Below are 24,584 nucleotides of genomic sequence, written 5' to 3'. Positions count from 1 at the left end.
TAGGTTATACAACGTTTTCCGTAGGAATAGTTTATTTACAAGAGACATAGATTGGTACAAAGTCCCTAACTTGTCCCACAAAGCCTTTGTCGTAGCTTCCCCTAATACATTCAGCAATACTAAATCTAAGACACACAATCGTATTGTGCTCTTTGCCTTCTGATCCAACTTATTCCGTTCTTCATCAGACACACCCGTTGGTTTAGTACCAGGATCTACCACTATCCACTAATCGTTATCCACCAACAGATCCTCCATCTTGATTTTCCACAACTCAAAACTCTAACCATTAAATTTCTCAATCTCTATCTTTCCACTGCTCACCATCTTCTTTCACCACCAGAACCAGTCTCGCGGATCTCCCACTGAACAGGGTCTACCACAGGCCTGGGCAAAACCCCTTAGCAAAAATGGAATCCCATTGAAGCCAAAATAGCTCTGATACCAAATGTAGGTTTTAACCCTGTACAGAAATTACCTGCATATGAATTCTAAAACACATAAAATAAACAATGCAAGAGCATAACACATATACACAAAGATTTTCCCCTGGATCCCAAAACCGAGACTACGAGCTTGATTTTTCATTATGTTCCTTTCAATGTTATAATACATATTTATACATGCCGAAGCATCCAATACCATGGACCAAAAACTGTCACGTCCAAAACCATGGACCGAAAACCATTACATCCAAAACCATGTGCGAAAATCATGCACAAAACCATAGGTAGGTCCACCCAACCTAACATAGGGTCCAAAACCAAAATTTTCTGGGGCACTTCCCTAGACCCCATAGAGTGGGGTTACCTGCACCCCTCAAACCGCCCGTGACTCCCCCCGCTATGCAATTGAAGCAACGAAGGGGGGGCTCCGCCCCCCTCCTAACACCTTGGTTAACTATGTGGGCTAGTGATGGAAAGAATATAACATAACCCAACACTTCTCATATTGCTCATATTAATGTTATTTCATCCTCTAAGGTCACTCCTTGAAGAGGTTCTTTTAGAACCCATTATTTTTTTGATCCTTGGTCCATACCCCACTCTACCGCCATATTAGAGGAAGGGAAAGTTGGTCGAATGGTATACCCTATATTTGCAGCAGAAATTGAGTACCAATCTATACTCCTATATATACTAATAGGAGGATGTGGATGGAGATGTGATTTCAGTCTGGAATATTGACTCTACTTCAACTATGGACTACCTTGATATAGTATTACCTTCTAAAGAGGAAATCCTAAAAGAAATGTCTGGTGTAGAAAGACCATGGGATAATTTGCATCACCTGTCATATTTTCTCCCTGAGTTGCATCAACCCGAGTCAAACTTGTCCAGTCCTTCTTCAACTAGAAGTGTTCACAAAATCTTAAATCCTTTGGCCCTAGCACAACTTTGTGCCGAAGGTAATATGTCCAATATTTCATAAACTATTCTGGTGAACATCTCGAGGAATCCCAATATTATCAAAAATGTCTTCATCAGAGTTGCATGTTCCCCTAAAGAAATCAATATTTATACTGACCTTTTTAAAGAATTTTTGGATGTGTTTGCTTGGTCTTATGAGGAAATTTTTGGAATTGGTCCATCGATAATTCAACATAAGATCAAGGCTTATGACAAGGATGATCCTATATGGTAGAAGCTTCGACCAGTAAATCCTAGGAAACCATCAACTATTAAAGCTGAGGTTGAAAAACTACTTAAGGCGGGTTTCATATACCCTGCTCCTTTAAGTGAATGGGTCTCAAATATAGTCCCTATTGATAAGAAAAAAGGAACGATCTATGTATGCATTGAATTTATGGATTTAAATAAGGTTTGTCCTAAATATTATTTCCCCACTCTATTTATCAATCAGATCATTTATGAGTGCACTAGAAATGAGGTGTTCACCTTCATGGGAATTTTTTTAAGATATAATCAAATAACTATTCATCTTGAAGATCAACACAAGATAACATTTATTTTCCCTTGGGGTACATTTGCATAGAAAAATATGCCTTTTGGCCTTAAAAATGTTGGAGCCACTTTTAGCGGGCCATGTCTTATGCTTTCCATGACATCAAGAGCATTATAGAAGCATATATGGATGACCTAGCTCCTCGTTCTTGAAAGATAATTGATCATCCACATCACATTCGCTTGGTTTTTGAATGATGTCATTACTATAAAATTTGGTTGTATCCTAATAAATGTGTTTTCGCTGTCACATTTGGTCGGTTATTCGGGTTCATAGTATCCAAAGAAGGGATTTGTGTTGATCCCTTCAAGGTTGAGGCAATACTTCAGTTGCATCCCTTGTCAACAGTTCACCAACTTTAGAGTCCCCAAGGTAAAGCCAATGTATTGAGGAGATTTATCGTAAATTACGTCGAGATTATAAAGATATTTATGAGATTGCTGAAAAAAGGAGTCTCATTTGTTTGGGATGATTTCACTCAAGGCTCCTTCAATGCTTTGAAAAAGGAATTGACCTCTGCTCTTCTTTTGAGTCCACTTGATTATAGCAGGGAATTCCTCTTATATCTCGTTGTGATAGAATCAACCATTAGGGTTGTTCTCATTCAAGAATACTATGATCTTAGAGAACATGTGGTTTACTATTTGAGTTGAGGCTTAGTCAGTCCTGAACTTCGGTATTGTCATATAGAGAAATTAGCTTTCGGAGCAGTTCATGCTGTTGAGTGACTTCTTCATTATATTTTGCTTAGAATTTTTTTTGTGTTGGACGATTTCAACTCATTTCAGTTTGTCCTCAGTAGGCGAGTGATTGGGGGAAAATATAACAAATGGATTGTAATCTTACAGGAATTCAATCTCGAATTCATGTATGCAAAATCTGAAAAATATTTAATATTCACAAAATTGATCTCATAGTTTCCTTGTGAAGAATATGTTGTTTATGAAGAGTCATTTCCTGATGAACATCTATTCCTCATTTATTCACAATATCATTGGTATAGTGACATCATAGTATATCTCCAGACTTCAAAGTTTCTTCTAGCTTTTTCGAAGGATGAATGTAGAAAATTGCATCACCTAGCCAAAAATTATGTTATTATCAGTGACACTTTATTATCACGAGATTTATTAAATACTTAAACGTTGTTTAACCTTAGAATAAGCTGAGTCCATTTTAAATGACTTCCATAGTGGAGCTTGTAGAGGTCATCTATTTGTGCTTGCTAAAACCCAAAAAATCTTGCGTGCCAGCTATTTTTGGCCCTCAATTTTTAAATATTACATGGAAGAGGTTAAAAAGGGCCTTCCTTGTCAAATATATACTTGGAAAATGTGCCTAATTTAGCTCCTCTTTTTCCATCATCACCGTTGGTCTGTTCACAAAGTGGGGTATTGATATTACGACTTGTAGCTTGGCTTCGACGAAAGGTCACAAGTACATTATCGAAGCAGTGGACTACTTTACGAAGTGGGTTGAGGCTATGCCTACTTTTTCCAATGATGGTGAGACATCAACTTTCCTTTTCAACCAAGTCATTTCTCATTTCGGTATTCCAAAGAAGGTTGTCATTGACCATGGCGGTCACTTTCAAAACAAGATGATATCTGAGTTGGCTTTAAAATTGGGATTCCGGCAGGAGAATTCATCTCTGTATTATCCTCAATCTAATGGTCAGGTTGAAGTTGTGAATAAATCCCTCAATATTATCTTACAAATGAAGATCAATAAATCTAGATCCAACAGGCACATCATGCTATATTCTGCACTTTGGGCATACCGCATGTTGGTTAAGACCGACACAAGTTTCACTCCCTTTAAGTTAGTTTACAGTTTGGAATCAATCTTCCCCATAGAATGTGAGATTCCATCCCTTAAATTAGTAGTAGAACTTCTTCGAGACATATATAGCCTTGAAGAACACCTTATTCATTTGGAACATCTTGATGAGAAGCATCGAGATGCAGCCACAATAAATGAGGCTATAAAAAGAGAGTAAAACCCAACATGACAAGACTGTGCATCTTAAGGTTTTCTCTGAAGTTGACCTGGTCCTAGTCTATGGCCAAGCTAAATACACCTTGGGGGCAGGCAAGTTCAAACCTATGTCATACAGTTTGTTCATCATTAGAAAGGTCTTGAAGAAAGGTGCCTATGAGTTGGTTAACTTTGACAGAAATGTGTTGTTCGAGTCCAGAAATGGGCTCTATCATAAGAAGTATAATACCTAGGCTATTTCCTAGCATTTTATTTATTTTGTAAATATTGTACATAGTTTTTTATTTCTATCTATGGGTCTCATGGTGATGGGGGTATTTTGGTCTTCTTTAGTAGGTGCCAATAGGTGATCTGATGTATCTAGGATTCACCGATGGTGCTAGTAGACATACTCAAAACTAAGCTTTCTTCACTTGTGTAATATATTATCCATCTAGTCAGTTGTTAATTGTAAGAGGTACATGTATCGATCCTGCATCCAATAATATGGCTTAATACAGTGCTGTCATTAATTTATTATCTGAAGAAATATCTTTTGGTATTGAATCATTAGTAGTTTCTTTGGATTCACGGCTGGTGGTGTCTCAAATCAACAACATATATCGTGTGAGAGATCCTTTATTACATCGCTAATTTTTGAGAGTGAGATTATTGCAAAGACAATTTATTTTTATAACTTTCATTCATATTCCATGATCAGAAAATTAATTTGTGGTTTCTATAGCTAATCAAACATTAGATTGGCATATTAATCATTCATCACATTAAAATAAAAATACCATGAAATCATTTGTATATATGATCAAACCATCGAGAAATTATTTGTATATAGATAGGAATAATATGTTCAAAATATTACAAAATGTGGAAAAATTTCCTACAAAATTAGGGCTTAAGCCCGATCATGTCCATAAAAGATAAATCATCTAAAAACTAAGTCTGTGGGCCCTACACTAGATGTGCATAATGGAAGAATAGAATGTAGATTTCCACCCATCGAAAGAGCAACACCCACTCTCATGATACTCCTACCACCCGCCTTTGAAGGCCCTCAGGGAGGTCCTCTATAACTTCCATTGGAACCTGGTGAGTTAGACCCTCCAAGTTCCTTTGCACTGTATGTAATACTCTCTCGGTATCAGCTGCTATTATCTCCACGTCTCTCCCTCGATGCCTATACCTAAGCAAACCCTCATGTCTTATTGGTCCAAAATCTTCATCATGATCAAATAATTTGGTAAGATTTTTGTTTCATGAAAAAATAGTTTTTAACTTTTTAAGTATCATATTAGAAATAAAAAAATCAAATAATATAAAATTTAAATTTTTTTACCAATCTTTCTGCATGCAACACCCACAGGAAGGGCCAGATCTGGGTGCTCTTGGTAGTCTATGCCTACATAAGGATATTCATCTACAACTATGATCTATTCCTCCCACCAAAGGAAGAACTCAACATCGAATGTTGCTTGGGTGACTTCGCCCCCTCTTGGTCACCAATTATCAGGTGGCGCAGACAATTAGGGATGTTGGGTAGAGAATTCCTCATATTTATTCAACATTTGATAACAAGCAAGTTGATAATCATGCATCCATTATTAAGATGGAAGGTAAGCTTTGTGATCAAGTTGCTTCCATTTTGATTTATCCTATATATAATTATATTTATATTAATATTAACTTGGTGGATAAGTGTGGCATGACAAAAGAAGTGTATGCAGAGTCTTGGTTGGTCCAGTTGGATACAGGTACCAAAAAGAGTTCATCACTGGGTGAGAGCTTGTGCATTTGAGTTGAATAATATGCCTACATCAGCACATATAAATGTGGTTCCTTTAGTTTCATACAATATTATTTTGCGCATGGATTAGTTGTACTTTCACAAGAATAAGGTAGATTTCTACGAGAAGGCTATTGAGTTCTTGGATGATGATGGAGATAAAATAGTCTTACAAGGAAAGAAGAAGCCTACACCATTTAGAATGGTTATAACTATACAAGCTAATCAGAGTTGTAGGAAAGGATGTGTATTATTTGCAGTGCATATTTCTAGTGACAAAGGGAAGGATGTTGAGGATGTTGAAGTTTTGAATATGTATCCAATATTGTAGCAATTTCAAGATGTATTTGAAGTAGACAAAGAGGGTCAACACAATTCTTGAGGACATGTTAAGGATGTATGTCATGCATTAGTGGAGGAAGTTGGAAGAGTATCTTCCATTCGTAGAGTTTGATTATAATAATGGGTATCAGGATTCCTTGAAGATGCGTCTGTTTAAGTTTTTTTATGGGTAGAGTTGTAATAATCCCATTAGTTGGAGTGATCTAGTGAACAAGGTATTGATTGGAATGGATATGTTGGCAGATCCGGAACAAGAAATGCAGGATATTAAGAGGAATTTGAAGGTAACACAGGACATGCATAAGAGTTATGCATATCAATACATGCTATTTAAGGAGTTTCAAGTTCGGTAGCATGTGTACTTGTGCATCAATCCCAAGAGGATCTCCTTCAATATTGGGTCATGTGCCAAGTTGGCACCTCGGTATTGTGGAGCTTTTGAGATCCTTGAGAGGATTCGACCAATGACTTAAAAAATTGTACTACCTATGATTGTGAAATTCCCTGATGTTTTCAATGTTTCATTGATTAATATATATGTGAAACATGTTGATCATGTGATTGACTGGTATGTATTACAAGTGGAACTAGAGCGGGAATTCTAACCAGAACCACAATGCATATTGTAGTGGAATCAATGCATGCTCTGGAACCAAGAAATCGAGCAAGTTAAAGTGCATTGGAAGCACTTTGGCCCCGATGAAGCTACATGGGATATGGCTAATTAGATGTGAGATTTGTATTATTCATTATTTTTTGGCTCAAGAAAATGAATTTTGGTATATGTATGTATATATGTGTATGATTGTATATACCATAATGAGCTATGTTATAAAGCTCCAATAAGCGGTATGATTTTTATGTTTGTCATGTTGGTCGGGGTTTGAAATAGTTGTTCATTGTGAATATTGCATCGGGATGTGATATAAAGATCCATAGGTAATATGTTTTATTTTAGTATTTTTCTGGTCATAGGTGTAATAATACACCAAGGATGGTGTTCACCTAAGGGGGAGGGGTTTCTGGGATATGGTTTTTGTAAATAGGGAGACAACATCAAATCTAACCATGATGTCATTTCCTTCAAGATTTAGGTGTATGGTTTTCTCAATGAAATCAATGAAGCCTTTAATGGAGGGGTAGTGGCAAGAGAAGGGACGAAGCTTCATGCAAAGGAATTGGGAGAGGGAATGGGTGGGACCATCAATAATGCTTTGAAACCATCAACCTTATCAAAAATGATATCACCACTACTTTCTTCACTTTTAATGGAGTTTTCTTTGAGAAAATTGATTGGCACTGACAATATGAGTCAGTAAGAAATAAACTTTCAATGTGCTTCTCCACTTAGTAGAAGCTTGAAAACAATGTTCTCAACATTTTCTTCATTGTCATCGTGTTTATGATATAAGTAGATGTGCATAACCAATGTAATAAACTGAAGCTTTTTTTTTAATATTAATAAATATGCTCACTTTTTAACTATTAATAAATACACTAATTTCTTCTAAAATTATGTGTTGGAGATGAGTCATTCTTATTTGGTTTATAGGTTATATATTTCATGAATAAACTAGAAACTTATAGGAGAGGTGAATCCTTCTCTTCCCATTTTCATATTTTCTATTGCATTTTGATGCCTAGGAAGAGTTTAAAACTCTAACATTGCCTTATTTTTAACGTAATATTTTCAATTATTATTCACTTGTGAAAATATGGTAGCTTGTGAGTACTAAATATTGTCTATTAAAATTAAGAAACATAGTATCTTGAACTAGATTCTCTTGATCAAAATCCTATGCATACATAGTGGGGCAGAAAAAATCCCATTTGGCTCCATGTTTGTAGAGGATTACATAGAAGTAGGACTTGTCAATACCACTAGTATAGAAAATTATCTAGACAATGTAGTGTAGATGGTTCAAAGGTAATTATAACACTCAGTTATGATCTATCAAGTGTATTTGATTAATACGTTTTTTAATGTTAGAGGGTAAATTTTGAATTGTTTCTTCTATTCTAGAAGCATTGACAACAACATGAAGAGGTGAGAGTTGGGCTGTGTATCTTAAAAAATTGGTAACCCTATTGATCATTTCTGGCATTGCAATCTCAAGTGGGAGCACCACAAAGCATTCTTGGCATATTGTGCCATTATATATGACAAGGATTCCACTGGAGGAAAGCACAAGAGTTTTTATCTATTCACAGATCCCAATGATTATGATGGAGTGACTCCAACATCAGAAATAACCTGTAAGATGATTTTTTTTTTCATGTACCAAATATTCTGAAACTTCCTTATATATTAATATTAGCCTTACCTACTTATACCATTTAATAAAATCCAAGAATAATATGCACAACTATATCTTGGAAATATAAATGAAAAATATATTTATATATAGCAAATTTAGAATCCTCAAAAATTTGAATATTTTCACCTACCATCTATATGTTGTAGATATGTTTTACAAAGAAAAACATTTTTTTAGCCAAGTAAACATTGATGAAATTAAACTTATTTCTAAGGTTGATAGAAATAATGACCTTATCTTGTTATGGTCGATAGAAACAATGACCTTATCTTGCTAAAAAACCTAATGATCTTGATGTAGGAGCTTTTAAAATGAAGTATTATGCCTATAATTGTATTTATCCCTCTTCACTCCCTAAGACCACTTGCCTAAAAATTTGTTCACATGAGCATCTTTCACTTATGAAAAATAAGAAAGACATGTCTATCTGAAAATTGAAAACCTTGAACATACATGGTTGAAAATAAAATATACAATTGACACAAGTTTTATAGTTGAAAATAATATTAATATGCATGATATGAAGTTCATGTACATGTCTTACTCTTATCAAAAGGCTAGTATAATGCTCTAGCTCCGTAAAACCCTATCTAGGGAAAGGCAAGAAAACCCCTAGCTCAACCAATGAGCTCCAAAAGGAAAGAACTAGTCAAGTCACATGGATTTGATTATTATGTTTTTTTCATACATCTTGATTCTTTCATAGTGGAAACAATAGAGAAATCAACTCACATGATCATTTTATTTGAATGACCCAATTTGGAAAGTTGGGGTTTGAAACATTCCTAGAGTAGTTTGAGGCATCAAATGGAAATTTTGGGGGTAAAACTTTTCCACTTTTTGTGCATCAAATTTTTTTCCTATTGTATAGATAGATACTTTTTCAATAATTCAATAATTTCCTCAATTAGAGTTTGCATGAAAAAATTATGCCGCTCAGAAGTTTGCCTTCCTGTTTTGACCACCATAATTTGAGAGGTTGCCACATCAATCCCCATTGTTCATGGAAAATAGTCTAGCCACATGATCATGATGAATAATATTGTAGAAGAGTTGATATTGTAACTTTAGTTAAGAGTTTAAGGAGTCAAAGATTATCATTAGTGGGTTATCAGGCTGTGTTATAACTAGGCCACTAATTGAAATCATGGTTTTGTTCTTTTCGAGTGATGTTTGTTCCAAAGACGAGAAAATTAGTCGAGAGGGATAGGGAGAGAGGGACTGCGAGAACCCCATAATGACATGTACGTACTCTAAATCCTTTGACAATGTAATTTAATAATGTCTTGTACTTATGGCGAAGATACAAAAAACAAAACCGCCGACACAGAATATTCAAATGATGACTGCTGAAAGGAGGACCAACCTATCTCAATTTAGTATGGTCAGATGAAGTGGAGTTATGACTGGTAGTGATAAAGTGGATGAAAAGAAATAATCTGAAGGTGCATGAGTGAAAAACACTATTGAGAAAGTTCTTATGTTTGATATTCAGAAAGAAAAAGAAGTATTTATGGAAGAAAAGCGAAGTTTTATGTATTTTCAAGCTCTGACCTCTAGTGAACAGCCAAAGCCTGATAAAAAAAATAACTACAATGTGTCGTCAATTTTGATACAGAACCAAGTTCTGACATAAGATGAAGATCCAACAGAAGACCAAGATTCAGCAAATCAGCAAGACCAGGATTTAGTCGTTTTTCAGTCACATTGAGGAGGAAGGATGTTGGAAGCTTCCCATCATTAACTGAATTTTTTAAGAAATCATACATGGCAGAGCCTATTTTTCATGTATTGGAAGAAACTATTGACATGTGAAGGTTTATTTTGGGATCACATGGTGATGAGAAATGCGTTGAACAGATTAATGACATTAGCTTCCAACATCAATTTCATATCAAAACAATTGATGGGAAAACACTAATATGCGGCAAGTACTCAACTACTGCAGAATGGGTGTTGTCATCAAGTTCGACATTTTTTAAATTTGTTAGGTCCCTATACTACTAGTGTAACCCATTATTGTTATTAGTGCGACCCCCTTATTATATTGGTGTGCCTATGTAGTTCCCATATTGTTACTGTTGTGCCCCATAGAAGCCCACTATTGTTATTCTTGTGCCGTTACATTATTATTGTTATGTCAGGTCTGATTATGTTATGACCCCTTAGACTCCTATATATAGAAAGGAGGTCTTGTCATTTGTATCATCGAAGAATTGTTTATTTGTGTAATGTAAAGGAGGTTTCCCCCTCAAATAGGCTTGTTTTGAATGCATTGATCTCTCTTTTCTTCTATTTTGTGAGAATCAGATGATTACATAACATTTGGTATCAGAGGTTTGAATTCTAGGGTTTTGCTACTCCAAACAGGTCATCGTGGAATTTTCGCTATAACGTTTTTCGAAGATGTTCCATAAGCTAACAAAAAAAATCCATTTGGTATGAAATGTTGGTGAAGCTCGGGCCCAAATTTCAAATCCTGTTTCACTATATTTTCGAAGATACAATCCAAGACATTTAGGGTTTATGCAGGCTCCCAAATTACATCTCAAACAGGTGACCATGGGAAAATCATCATAACTTTCTCTCTAAGCATCAGATTGAAATTTCGTCAAAATTTACAAAACAAGGATGAACTTTAATTTTCTGTGTATTGCATTCAAGTCCAAAGGTTGAAATAGTGACACATGGCACTTCATACAAGTTCGCTCTATGAAAAAATTATAATCATGTCATCATATGAGATTTGGCATAACTCTTTGTTGAAGAATCCAATATTGATCAGACTAGTGGGGTTAGAAAGATGACTCAGAGAGATACCACAAGACGCAATTGTAGAACTTGGAGATTCGAAATTATAGAGTTACAGTCATTTCAAGATCGAGCTCCTAAAATCAAGAAAAGGTGATATGAGGAAGTTTGATGGCAAGGATCTGGTAAATTGGATACTGCATATGGAACAATATTTTGATCTACATGATGTACAACTATTACAAAAGGTAAGTATTTCATCTTTATATTTGGAATCAAATAAATTTTTATAGTATAAAGGGATTTTTTCTCATAAACCACTTGTCACTTGGTCAATTTTCACGGAGGAAATGATAGCGCATTATGAGGATACAAAGAGAAACACCTTCTTTACCCAATTGATAAATCTCAAACAAAGGGGTTCAATGACAAAGCACATTGAGGACTTCCAAAAATTGAATATAAGTGTAAATGATATTCCAAAGAAGTAGAGGATTGACGTCTTCGTAGGGACTTTAAAGGATAACATTCAACATGAGGTTTGCCTTTGGGAACCTGATTCATTGGAGAAGGCATTCAGGTTGGCAAGAAAAATTGAAAGAAAAAATGTAGAAACAAGAAATCCTACCACTCACAATTATAAATATGGAAGTTTTGTTGCTCCTAGCCTTCCACAACCTACAATGTTGACACCACAACAATTGGAAGGAAAAGGAGAAAATGACGTTTGTTACAATTGTGATAGAAAATACACTAAAGGTCATAAGTGTGCTGAGAAGAAATCATATTACATTGATCCAAATTTAAATAGGAACACAACAAATTTCAGATATAATCATAAATATAGAGATGTAGCAGAAATAACACTTCCTTTGATTAATATCAAATAATGAAATATGCTTATAAATAGTATGGAAATGATACTAGCTCGATGATGGTAGCTTATCTCTGAGAAGAGATATGGTGGCTACATGCCTCTAAACTACGTTACAATGAGGTTCAAGGGCCTTTTTATTATGAAAAAATAAGATAAACCCCTAAACAACCAAAAACCTAACCGAAGAAGATGTAACACCAAGAGTTTATGGGCCTTGTTGGGGTTATTTGGGCAGCCAACTTCTCGGGGTCGTGACTTGGTCATATTATCTCCGTTTTATGTGCATGATACCCAGTTGGAAATATCTCTTCAAGGACTATGAAACAAAAGAATGACTTCTCAGAAATCAATAGCAGTATATTTCCAAAAAAAAAATGTTGTTTAGGGCGTCAAAACGGCTCCAGAAGTTTAGGACCCAAAAAATTGCTAAAAATAGTAAATTGTGCTACAATTAAGGAAATTGAAAAACTGAAAGAACAATGGTGGGGCTCCATGTGGAATTGGTGGGTGGCCACCAATATCCACCTAGATCATTCCTACCCCCTTAGGAAGAATTGGTCCCCATTGCGTTGAGTTCCTCCCTGACATGATGAAACTTCTGTTGAACTTGGTCCCTGGTGAGCCACTTAACCCTGGTGAAGGAGTTGGCCTACTTTGACAAATCGATATAGTTAGATCTTCTATTGGTGAGTTTTATTTATCTATGTGTCGATGATATGATTAGTTGCACCTTGTTCCTTGCAATCTGGATTTAAATCTATTGGTGTGAGATGTTCTGCAATGTCGGATGTGCCTAGTAATGGTGGAAAGTATGGCCGAAGGTGATCCACATTAAACAATGGGTGCAGGCCAAGGAATGGGGGAAAGCTAAGCTCAAAATAATTATCTCCCACAACCTTGGTGGTTGTGTATGGCGCATATTGAAGCATACGAATCTTAAGGTGGGGCCCGGCGAGTCGCTCCTTCTGTAAATGTAGCCAAACCTTGTCGCCCACCTGGAACTTGTGTGGTACCTGATGCCGATCATGCCACTTCTTGTACTTGGCATTGGTTTTGTCCAATATGTCATGGAGCTGTTGGTGGATGTGTTGAATATGCTCAATGAAGCTATTTGCCTTATCGGCTTTGAACTAGAAATGAGATGAATCTCCCTGAGTTGCTATAATTGGTATGGCCACATCAACGGGACATAGTGGCTGGAATCCCAAGCCCACCTGAAAAGGGTTGTGGCCAATCGAGCTGTGGAGGGATCAGTTGTAGATATGCTAGACATAGGGGAGGCTCTCATCCCATGTGCATGTCTTCTTTGAGTTGTATATGCGCAGAATGTGTACGATCACCCTGTTGACGACCTCTATCTAGCCATCTGTTTGGGGATGGAAAGTTGTGGACTTAGTGAGCTTGGTGTCTAGCATCAACTAGAGACTGGACCAAAATGTACTAAGGAACCTGCTATCCTGATCTAAGATGATAAACTGTGGGACCCCAAAGTGTACCCACACTCGTTCAAAAAAGCGTTTAGTAGTGGCTTCTGCTGTGATACTCTTCTTGCAAGCCACCATAAAGGCCATCTTCGAGAATCGGTCGACGACCATAAAAACATAGTCATTGCGATTCTTAGTAGAAGGAAGGTCTGACATGTAATTCATGGAGATGGATTCCCAAGGTCGACTAGGGGTAGCCAGCGGAGTATAGAGACCTTGCTACTTGATGGTTGGTTTGGCGATGGCGCAGGCAGTGCAGGATCTGATGTACTTCCCGACATCCTGTCAAAGATTCAGCCAATAGAAATACTTTTACAGTAATGCCACGATTTTCTCGACCTTGAAATGCCTAGCGGCCCAACTGTATTGCATTCCTAAATCATCTTCACACGCCCGCTTGAAGGAACAAAAAGGTGTCCCATATGGCATAACAGAGCATCCTAGAGGTGAAAACCTAGAACTTGTTGACCCTCCCAGAGAATATGATATGTGTGTCTGAATTATGGGTCGTTTTTACAGAGAAGTGGAGAATTAGAAGTCTCGTGCCCACAAGAGTTGAGCACGATAGTTAATGCCATGATTGGTGGTCGACTGAGGTAGTCTGCAACATTATTTGTGCCGCCCTTATTGTAATTGATATTCAAATGGAACTATTACAGGTATGTGGACCACTTCTAATGGCGATCATTTTGCAACTACTCTTGCATATGTATGATCTACAGGGGTCCATGGTCTGTGTGGATGACCGTTTCCTTCCCCAAAATGTAATCCTTCCATTGTCGGCATGCTTGCATAATGGGATACATCTCTTTATCATAAGTGGGATAATTCCAAACCATCTCTGAAAGTGTCTCACTGTGATATGCCACTGGATGCCCTTGTTGAGTAAGGACTGCCCCAATAGTATAGTCAGAGACATTTGCCTCAATATCAAATGGTTGGTGCAGAGAAAAGGCGATGTTTCAACTTTGCGAATGCCTTCTGTTGAGATTCAAACCAAAATAATTTTTCTTTCACTCCTCCTTTGCTGACTTGACTTAAGGGCCAAGTGATATAAGAGAACCCCAACATGAATGTGCTGTAGTAATTGGCAAGATCCAGAAAGCTGCAGAGCTCTGTCAGAGTGATTGGGGCTGGCCAATCTCGAGTGACTTGGATCTTGGCTAGATCCACACGCACCCCCCATTAATCAATAATGTATCCCAAATATCGAAACTGGGTCATGCCAAAAGTAAATTTCTCCAAATTGGCACATAGCTTGTGTTGTAGCAGTGTTTCAAGAACCTGTCGGATGTGGTAGAGGTGCTCTTCCCAACTTTGGCTGAAGATCAGGATGTCATCCAAGTATACCACTACAAATGATTTGGTGAATGGCCATAAGATGTCATCCATGAGCCTCATGAAGGTTGTAGGAGCATTCATCAACCCTAAAGGCATAACCAACCATTCGAAAAGGTTGTCCTTTGCTTTGAAGGTAGTCTTCCACACATCAGAGGGTTTGATTGGTACCTGGTGATATTCGGACTTCAGGTCGATCTTGCTGAAATAATTTTCTCCCTTGAGTTGGTCCAGAAGGTTATCAATGTGTGGGATCGGGTACCCATTCCAGACAATGATCTTGTTCAACGCTCGATAGTCAACACAAAGTCTCTAAGTCCCATCCTTCTTTTCTACCAACACGATCGAGCTCCCATAGGGTAATGAACTCGGCCAAATGTAACCTTTCTACAGCATCTCCTAAATTTTCCTCTTGATTTCATCGTTCTCCAAAACAAAGCATCGATAGATTGGTCCATTGGGCAACGACGCACCTAGTGTCAGATCGATGGAGTGATTGACCTGACAGTGCAGAGGCACCCCTGTGAGGGAGGTGAAGATGTCCTCGTACTACTCCACGACCTTGTCCATCTATTGTTGTTGTGTGGAGGGGCCTTGTTTGGAGGTCATGGCCACTGTCTTCTTCTTTCCTTGAGGGCATATCATCAGGAAAAAAAAATTCTTGGTTTTTGAAATTAGCTTACTGCATTGTTTGTAGTAACTAGAGAGATGTCGGTAGGCGGGGCTACCTCCAATATCATGTACAATTTATTTCCTAATGTAACAATAAAAACATGAGGCCTCAACTCATACACAGCATGTCCCTTCCACAAGTATGGTTGGCCTAATAATACGTCACAAAAATCAATGGGGAGAAACGTCACATAATACCTCATCCGTGAAGGGCATGATGTTGTATGGAAGGTGACATTATTAGCTCACACATAGATCATGTTCTTGGTGACATTATTAGCTCGGAGCAGTTCATGCTGTTGAGTGACTTCTTCATTATATTTTGCTTAGAATATTTTTTGTGTTGGACGATTTCAACTCATTTCAGTTTGTCCTCAGTAGGCGTGTGATTGGGGGAAAATATAACAAATGGATTGTAATCTTACAGGAATTCAATCTCGAATTCATGTATGCAAAATCTGAAAAATATTTAATATTCACAAAATTGATCTCATAGTTTCCTTGTGAAGAATATGTTGTTTATGAAGAGTCATTTCCTAATGAACATCTCTTCCTCATTTATTCACAATATCCTTGGTATAGTGACATCATAGTATATCTCCAGACTTCGAAGTTTCTTCTAGCTTTTTCAAAGGATGAATGTAGAAAATTGCATCACCTAGCCAAAAATTATGTTATTATCAGTGACAATTTATTATCGCGAGATTTATTAAATACTTAAACGTTTTTTAACCTTAGAATAAGTTGAGTCCATTTTAAATGACTTCCATAGTGGAGCTTGTAGAGGTCATCTATTTGGGCTTGCTACAACCCAAAAAATCTTGCGTGCCAGCTATTTTTGGCCCTCAATTTTTAAATATTACATGGAAGAGGTTAAAAAGGGCCTTCCTTGTCAAATATATACTTGGAAAATGTGCCTAATTTAGCTCCTCTTTTTCCATCATCACCGTTGGTCTGTTCACAAAGTGGGGTATTGATATTACGACTTGTAGCCTGGCTTCGACGAAAGGTCACAAGTACATTATCGAAGCAGTTGACTACTTTACGAAGTGGGTTGAGGCTATGCATACTTTTTCCAATGATGGTGAGACATCAACTTTCCTTTTCAACCAATTCATTTCTCATTTCGGTATTCCAAAGAAGGTTGTCATTGACCATGGCAGTCACTTTCAAAACAAGATGATATCTGAGTTGGCTTTAAAATTGGGATTCCGGCAGGAGAATTCATCTCTGTATTATCCTCAATCTAATGGTCAGGTTGAAGTTGTGAATAAATCCCTCAATATTATCTTACAAATGAAGATCAATAAATCTAGATCCAACTGGCACATCATGCTATATTCTGCACTTTGGGCATAACGCATGTTGGTTAAGACCGACACAAATTTCACTCCCTTTAAGTTAGTTTACGGTTTGGAATCAATCTTCCCCATAGAATGTGAGATTCCATCCCTTAAATTAGTAATAGAACTTCTTCGAGACACATATAGCCTTGAAGAACACCTTATTCATTTGGAACATGTTGATGAGAAGCATCGAGATGCAGCCACAATAAATGAGGCTATAAAAAGAGAGTAAAACCCAATATGACAAGACTGTGCATCTTAAGGTTTTCTCTGAAGTTGACCTGGTCCTAGTCTATGGCCAAGCTAAATACACCTTGGGGGCAAGCAAGTTCAAACCTATGTCATACAGTTTGTTCATCATTAGAAAGGTCTTGAAGAAAGGTGCCTATGAGTTGGTTTACTTTGACATAAATGTGTTGTTCGAGTCTAGAAATGGGCTCTATCATAAGAAGTATAATACCTAGGCTATTTCCTAGCATTTTCTTTATTTTGTAAATATTGTACATAGTTTTTTATTTCTATCTATGGGTCTCATGGTGATGGGGGTATTTTGGTCTTCTTTAGTAGGTGCCAATAGGTGATCTGATGTATCTAGGATTCACTGATGGTGCTAGTAGACATACTCAGAACTAAGCTTCCTTCACTTGTGTAATATATTATCCATCTAGTCAGTTGTTAATTGTAAGAGGTACATGTATCGATCCTGCATCCAATAATATGGCTTAATACGGTGCTGTCATTAATTTATTATCTGAAGAAATATCTTTTGGTATTGAATCATTAGTAGTTTCTTTGGATTCACGGCTGGTGGTGTCTCAAATCAACAATATATATCGTGTGAGAGATCCTTTATTACATCGCTAATTTTTGAGAGTGAGATTATTGCGAAGACAATTTATTTTTATAACTTTCATTCATATTCCATGATCAGAAAATTAATTTGTGGTTTCTATAGCTAATCAAACATTAGATTGGCATATTAATCATTCATCACATTAAAATAAAAATACCATGAAATCATTTGTATATATGATCAAACCATCGAGAAATTATCTGTATATAGATAGGAATAATATGTTCAAAATATTATATAATGTGGAAAAATGTCCTACAAAATTAGGGCTTAAGCCCGATCATGTCCATAAAAGATAAATCATCTAAAAACTAAGTCTGTGGGCCCTACACTAGATGTGCATAATGGAAGAATACAATGTAGATTTCCACCCATCGAAAGAGCAACACCCACTCTCATGATACTCCTACCACCCGCCTCTGAAGGCCCTCAGGGAGGTCCTCTATAACTTCCATTGGAACCTTGTGAGTTAGACCCTCCAAGTTCCTTTGCACTGTATGTAATACTCTCTCGGTATCAGCTGCTATTATCTCCACGTCTCTCCCTCGATGCCTATACCTAAGCAAACCCTCATGTCTTACTGGGTCAAAATCTTCATCATGATCAAATAATTTGGTAAGATTTTTGTTTCATGAAAAAATATTTTTTAACTTTTTAAGTATCATATTAGAAATAAAAAAATCAAATAATATAAAATTTAAATTTTTTTACCAATCTTTCTGCATGCAACACCCATAGGAAGGGCCAGATCTGGGTCCTCTTGGTAGTCTATGCCTACATAAGGATATTCATCTACAACTATGATCTATTCCTCCCAGCAAAGGAAGAACTCAACATCGAATGTTGCTTGGGTGACTTCGCCCCCTCTTGGTCACCAATTATCAGGTGGCGCAGACAATTAGGGATGTTGGGTAGAGAATTCCTCATATTTATTCAACATTTGATAACAAGCAAGTTGATAATCATGCATCCATTATTAAGATGGAAGGTAAGCTTTGTGATCAAGTTGCTTCCATTTTGATTTATCCTATATATAATTATATTTATATTAATATTAACTTGGTGGATAAGTGTGGCATGACAAAAGAAGTGTATGGAGAGTCTTGGTTGGTCCAGTCGGATACAGGTACCAAAAAGAGTTCATCACTGGGTTAGAGCTTGTGCATTTGAGCTGAATAATATGCCTACATCAGCACATATAAATGTGATTCCTTTAGTTTCATACAATATTATTTTGCGCATGGATTAGTTGTACTTTCACAAGAATAGGGTAGATTTCTACGAGAAGGCTATTGAGTTCTTGGATGATGACGGAGAGAAAATAGTCTTACAAGGAAAGAAGAAGCCTACACCATTTAGAATGGTTATAACTATACAAGCTAAGCACAGTTGTAGGAAAGGATGTGTATTATTTGCAGTGCATATTTCTAGTGACAAAGGGAAGGATGTTGAGGATGTTGAAGTTTTGAATATGTATCCAATATTGTAGCAATTTCAAGATGTATTTGAAGTAGACAAAGAGGGTCAACACAATTCTTGAGGACATGTTAAGGATGTATGTCATGCATTAGTGGAGGAAGTTGGAAGAGTATCTTCCATTCGTAGAGTTTGATTATAATAATGGGTATCAGGATTCCTTGAAGATGTGTCTGTTTAAGTTTTTTTATGGGTAGAGTTGTAATAATCCCATTAGTTGGAGTGATCTAGTGAACAAGGTATTGATTGGAATGGATATGTTGGCAGATCCGGAACAAGAAATGCAAGATATTAAGAGGAATTTGAAGGTAACACAAGACATGCATAAGAGTTATGCATATCAATAGATGCTATTTAAGGAGTTTCAAGTTCGGTAGCATGTGTACTTGTGCATCAATCCCAAGAGGATCTCCTTCAATATTGGGTCATGTGCCAAGTTGGCACCTCGGTATTGCGGAGCTTTTGAGATCCTTGAGGGGATTGGACCAATGACTTAAAAAATTGTACTACCTATGATTGTGAAATTCCCTAATGTTTTCAATGTTTCATTGATTAATATATATGTGCAACATGTTGATCATGTGATTCACTGGTATGTATTACAAGTGGAACTAGAGGGAGAATTCTAACCAGAACCACAATTCATATTGCAGTGGAATCAATGCATGCTCTGGAACCAAGAAATCGAGCAAGTTAAAGTGCATTGGAAGCACTTTGGCCTCGATGAAGCTACATGGGAGATGGCTAATTAGATGTGAGATTTGTATTATTCATTATTTTTTGGCTCAAGAAAATGAATTTTGGTATATGTATGTATATATGTGTATGATTGTATATACCATAATGAGCTATGTTATAAAGCTCCAATAAGCGGTATGATTTTTATGTTTGTCATGTTGGTCGTGGTTTGAAATAGTTGTTCATTGTGAATATTGCATCGGGATGTGATATAAAGATCAATAGGTAATATGTTTTATTTTAGTATTTTTCTGGTCATAGGTATAATAATACATCAAGGATGGTGTTCCCCTAAGGGGGAGGGGTTTGTAACAACCCCAACTCAAATTTCACGTAATAAAGGTTAATAAAGGAAAAATAAGACTAAGTTCATGGGACACATATTCCAAGTTGAATGTTGGGTAAATAACTATAGTGGTCATCATTTTCAATTTATTAATTGATAAGGAAATTGGAAAAGTAATTGGAAAAGGAAAAGAGGCATTAAATGGAATTTTATTTATGAAAATAAAGGAAAATAGCAGAAAAGGAAGGTGAAGAGATACAAATTTGCATGAGAGGGAAATTTTCAAATTTCTAGCATACTATGGGACCAAATAACAAGGGTTTAATCTATAAAGAGCTTCCAAAACATAGGTTTTAAGTGGAATCTTTTAAGGGATAAGGTTTCAATGTGCTATATAAAAATGTTGGTAACAACAAGGGAAAGAGAGGACCCATGGTTGTGCACTCGGTTTTCTCATAGCATACTCTATTAAAAGTGAAGAAAGTGGTGGTCAAGAAATTTTTGATAAGTTTGAGGGTTTTAGAGTCAATTAGTTTGTAAGTGAGGTCAATGGCTTCTGGGATATGGTTTTTGTAAATAGGGAGACAACATCAAATCTAACCATGATGTCATTTCCTTCAAGATTTAGGTGTATGGTTTTCTCAATGAAATCAATGAAGCCTTTAATGGAGGGGTAGTGGAAAGAGAAGGGACGAAGCTTCATGGAAAGGAATTGGGAGAGGGAATGGGTGGGACCATCAATAATGCTTTGAAACCATCAACCTTATCAAAAATGATATCACCACTACTTTCTTCACTTTTAATGGAGTTTTCTTTGAGAAAATTCATTGACACTAACAATATGAGTCAGTAAGAAATAAACTTTCAATGTGCTTCTCCACTTAGTAGAAGCTTGAAAACAATGTTCTCAACATTTTCTTCATTGTCATCGTGTTTATGATATAAGTAGATGTGCATAGCCAATGTAATAAACTGAAGCTTTTTTTTTAATATTAATAAATATGCTCACTTTTTAACTATTAATAAATACACTAATTTCTTGTAAAATTATGTGTTGGAGATGAGTCATTCTTATTTGGTTTATAGGTTATATATTTCATGAATAAACTAGAACCTTATAGGAGAGGTGAATCCTTCTCTTCCCATTTTCATATTTTCTATTGCATTTTGATGCCTAGGAAGAGTTTAAAACTCTAACATTGCCTTATTTTTAACGTAATATTTTCAATTATTATTCACTTGTGAAAATATGGTAGCTTGTGAGTAGTAAATATTGTCTATTAAAATTAAGAAACATAGTATCTTGAACTAGATTCTCTTGATCAAAATCCTATGCATACATAGTGGGGCAGAAAAAAGCCCATTTGGCTCCATGTTTGTAGAGGATTACATAGAAGTAGGACTTGTCAATACCACTAGTATAGAAAATTATCCAGACAATGTAGTGTAGATGGTTCAAAGGTAATTACAACACTCAGTTATGATCTATCAAGTGTATTTGATTAATACGTTTTTTAATGTTAGAGGGTAAATTTTGAATTGTTTCTTCTATTCTAGAAGCATTGAAAACAACATGAAGAGGTGAGAGTTGGGCTATGTATCTTAAAAAATTGGTAACCCTATTGATCATTTCTGGCATTGCAATCTCAAGTGGGAGCACCACAAAGCATTCTTGGCATATTGTGCCATTAGATATGACAAGGATTCCATTGGAGGAAAGCACAAGAGTTTTTATCTATTCACAGATCCCAATGATTATGATGGAGTGACTCCAACATCGGAAATAACTTGTAAGATGATTTTTTTTTTCATGTACCAAATATTCTGAAACTTCCTTATATATTAATATTAGCCTTACCTACTTATACCATTTAATAAAATCCAAGAATAATATGCACAACTATATCTTGGAAATATAAATGCAAAATATATTTATATATAGCAAATTTAGAATCCTCAAAATTTTGAATATTTTCACCTACCATCTATATGTTGTAGATATGTTTTACAAAGAAAAACATTTTTTTAGCCAAGTAAACATTGGTGAAATTAAACTTATTTCTAAGGTTGATAGAAATAATGACCTTATCTTGTTATGGTTGATAGAAACAATGACCATATCTTGCTAAAAAACCTAATGATCTTGATGTAGGAGGTTTTAAAATGAAGTATTATGCCTATAATTGTATTTATCCCTCTTCACTCACTAAGACCACTTGTCTAAAAATTTGTTCACATGAGCATCTTTCACTTATGAAAAATAAGAAAGACATGTCTATCTGAAAATTTAAAACCTTGAACATACATGGTTGAAAATAAAATATACAATTGACACAAGTTTTATAGTTGAAAAGAATATTAATATGCATGATATGAAGTTCATGTACATGTCTTACTCTTATCAAAAGGCTAGTATAATGCTCTAGCTCCGTAAAACCCTATCTAGGGAAAGGCAAGAAAACCCCTAGCTCAACCAACGAGCTCCAAAAGGAAAGAACTAGTCAAGTCACATGGATTTGATTATTATGTTTTTTTTCATACATCTTGATTCTTTCATAGTGGAAACAATAGAGAAATCAACTCACATGATCATTTTATTTGAATGACCCAATTTGGAAAGTTGGGGTTTGAAACATTCCTAGAGTAGTTTGAGGCATCAAATGGAAATTTTGGGGGTAAAAATTTTCCACTTTTTGTGCATCACATTTTTTTCCTATTCTATAGATAGATACTTTTTCAATAATTCAATAATTTCCTCAATTATAGTTTGCATGAAAAAATTATGCCGCTCAGAAGTTTGCCTTCCTGTTTTGACCACCATAATTTGAGAGGTTGCCACATCAATCCCCATTGTTCATGGAAAATAGTCTAGCCACATGATCATGATGAATAATATTGTAGAAGAGTTGATATTGTAACTTTAGTTAAGAGTTTAAGGAGTCAAAGATTATCATTAGTGGGTTATCAGGCTGTGTTATAACTAGGCCACTAATTGAAATCATGGTTTTGTTCTTTTCGAGTGATGTTTGTTCCAAAGACGAGAAAATTAGTCGAGAGGGATAGGGAGAGAGGGACTGCGAGAACCCCATAATGACATGTACGTACTCTAAATCCTTTGACAATGTAATTTAATAATGTCTTGTACTTATGGCGAAGATACAAAAAAAAAACCGCCGACACAGAATATTCAAATGATGACTGCTGAAAGGAGGACCAACCTATCTCAATTTAGTATTGTCAGATGAAGTGTAGTTATGAATGGTAGTGATAAAGTGGATGAAAAGAAATAATCTGAAGGTGCATGAGTGAAAAACACTATTGAAAAAGTTCTTATGTTTGATATTCAGAAAGAAAAAGAAGTATTTATGGAAGCAAAGCGAAGTTTTATGGATTTTCGAGCTCTGACCTCTAGTGAACAGCCAAAGCCCGATCAAAAAAATAACTACAATGTGTCATCAATTTTGATACAGAACCAAGTTCTGACATAAGATGAAGATCCAACAGAAGACCAAGATTCAGCAAATCAGCAAGACCAGGATTTAGTCGTTTTTTAGTCACATTGAGGAGGAAGGATGTTGGAAGCTTCCCATCATTAACTGAATTTATTAAGAAATCATACATGGCAGAGCCTATTTTTCATGTATTGGAAGAAACTATTGACATGTGAAGGTTTATTTTGGGATCGCATGGTGATGAGAAATGCGTTGAACAGATTAATGACATTAGCTTCCAACATCAATTTCGTATCAAAACAATTGATGGGAAAACACTAATATGCGGCAAGTACTCAACTACTGCAGAATGGGTGTTGTCATCAAGTTCGACATTTTTTAAATTTGTTAGGTCCCTATACTACTAGTGTAACCCATCATTGTTATCAGTGCGACCCCCTTATTATATTGGTGTGCCTATGTAGTCCCCATATTGTTACTATTGTGCCCCATAGAAGCCCACTATTGTTATTCTTGTGCCCTTACATTATTATTGTTATGTCAGGTCTGATTATGTTATGACCCCTTAGACTCCTATATATAGAAAGGAGGTCTTGTCATTTGTATCATCGAAGAATTGTTTATTTGTGTAATGTAAAGGAGGTTTCCCCCTCAAATAGGCTTGTTTTGAATGCATTGATCTCTCTTTTCTTCTATTTTGTGAGAATCAGATGATTACATAACATTTGGTATCAGAGGTTTGAATTCTAGGGTTTTGCTACTCCAAACAGGTCGTCGTGGAATTTTTGCTATAACGTTTTTCGAAGATGTTTCATAAGCTAACAAAAAAAATCCATTTGGTATGAAATGTTGGTGAAGCTCGGGCCCAAATTTCAGATCCTGTTTCACTATATTTTCGAAGATACAAT

The sequence above is a fragment of the Pinus tabuliformis genome, chromosome 1_2 (genome assembly GCF_031772625.1).
Source record: "Pinus tabuliformis cultivar Carrire ecotype Pingquan chromosome 1_2, CPIR1, whole genome shotgun sequence".
In the NCBI taxonomy this organism is placed as follows: domain Eukaryota; kingdom Viridiplantae; phylum Streptophyta; class Pinopsida; order Pinales; family Pinaceae; genus Pinus; species Pinus tabuliformis.
This window is presented reverse-complemented; position numbering follows the sequence as displayed.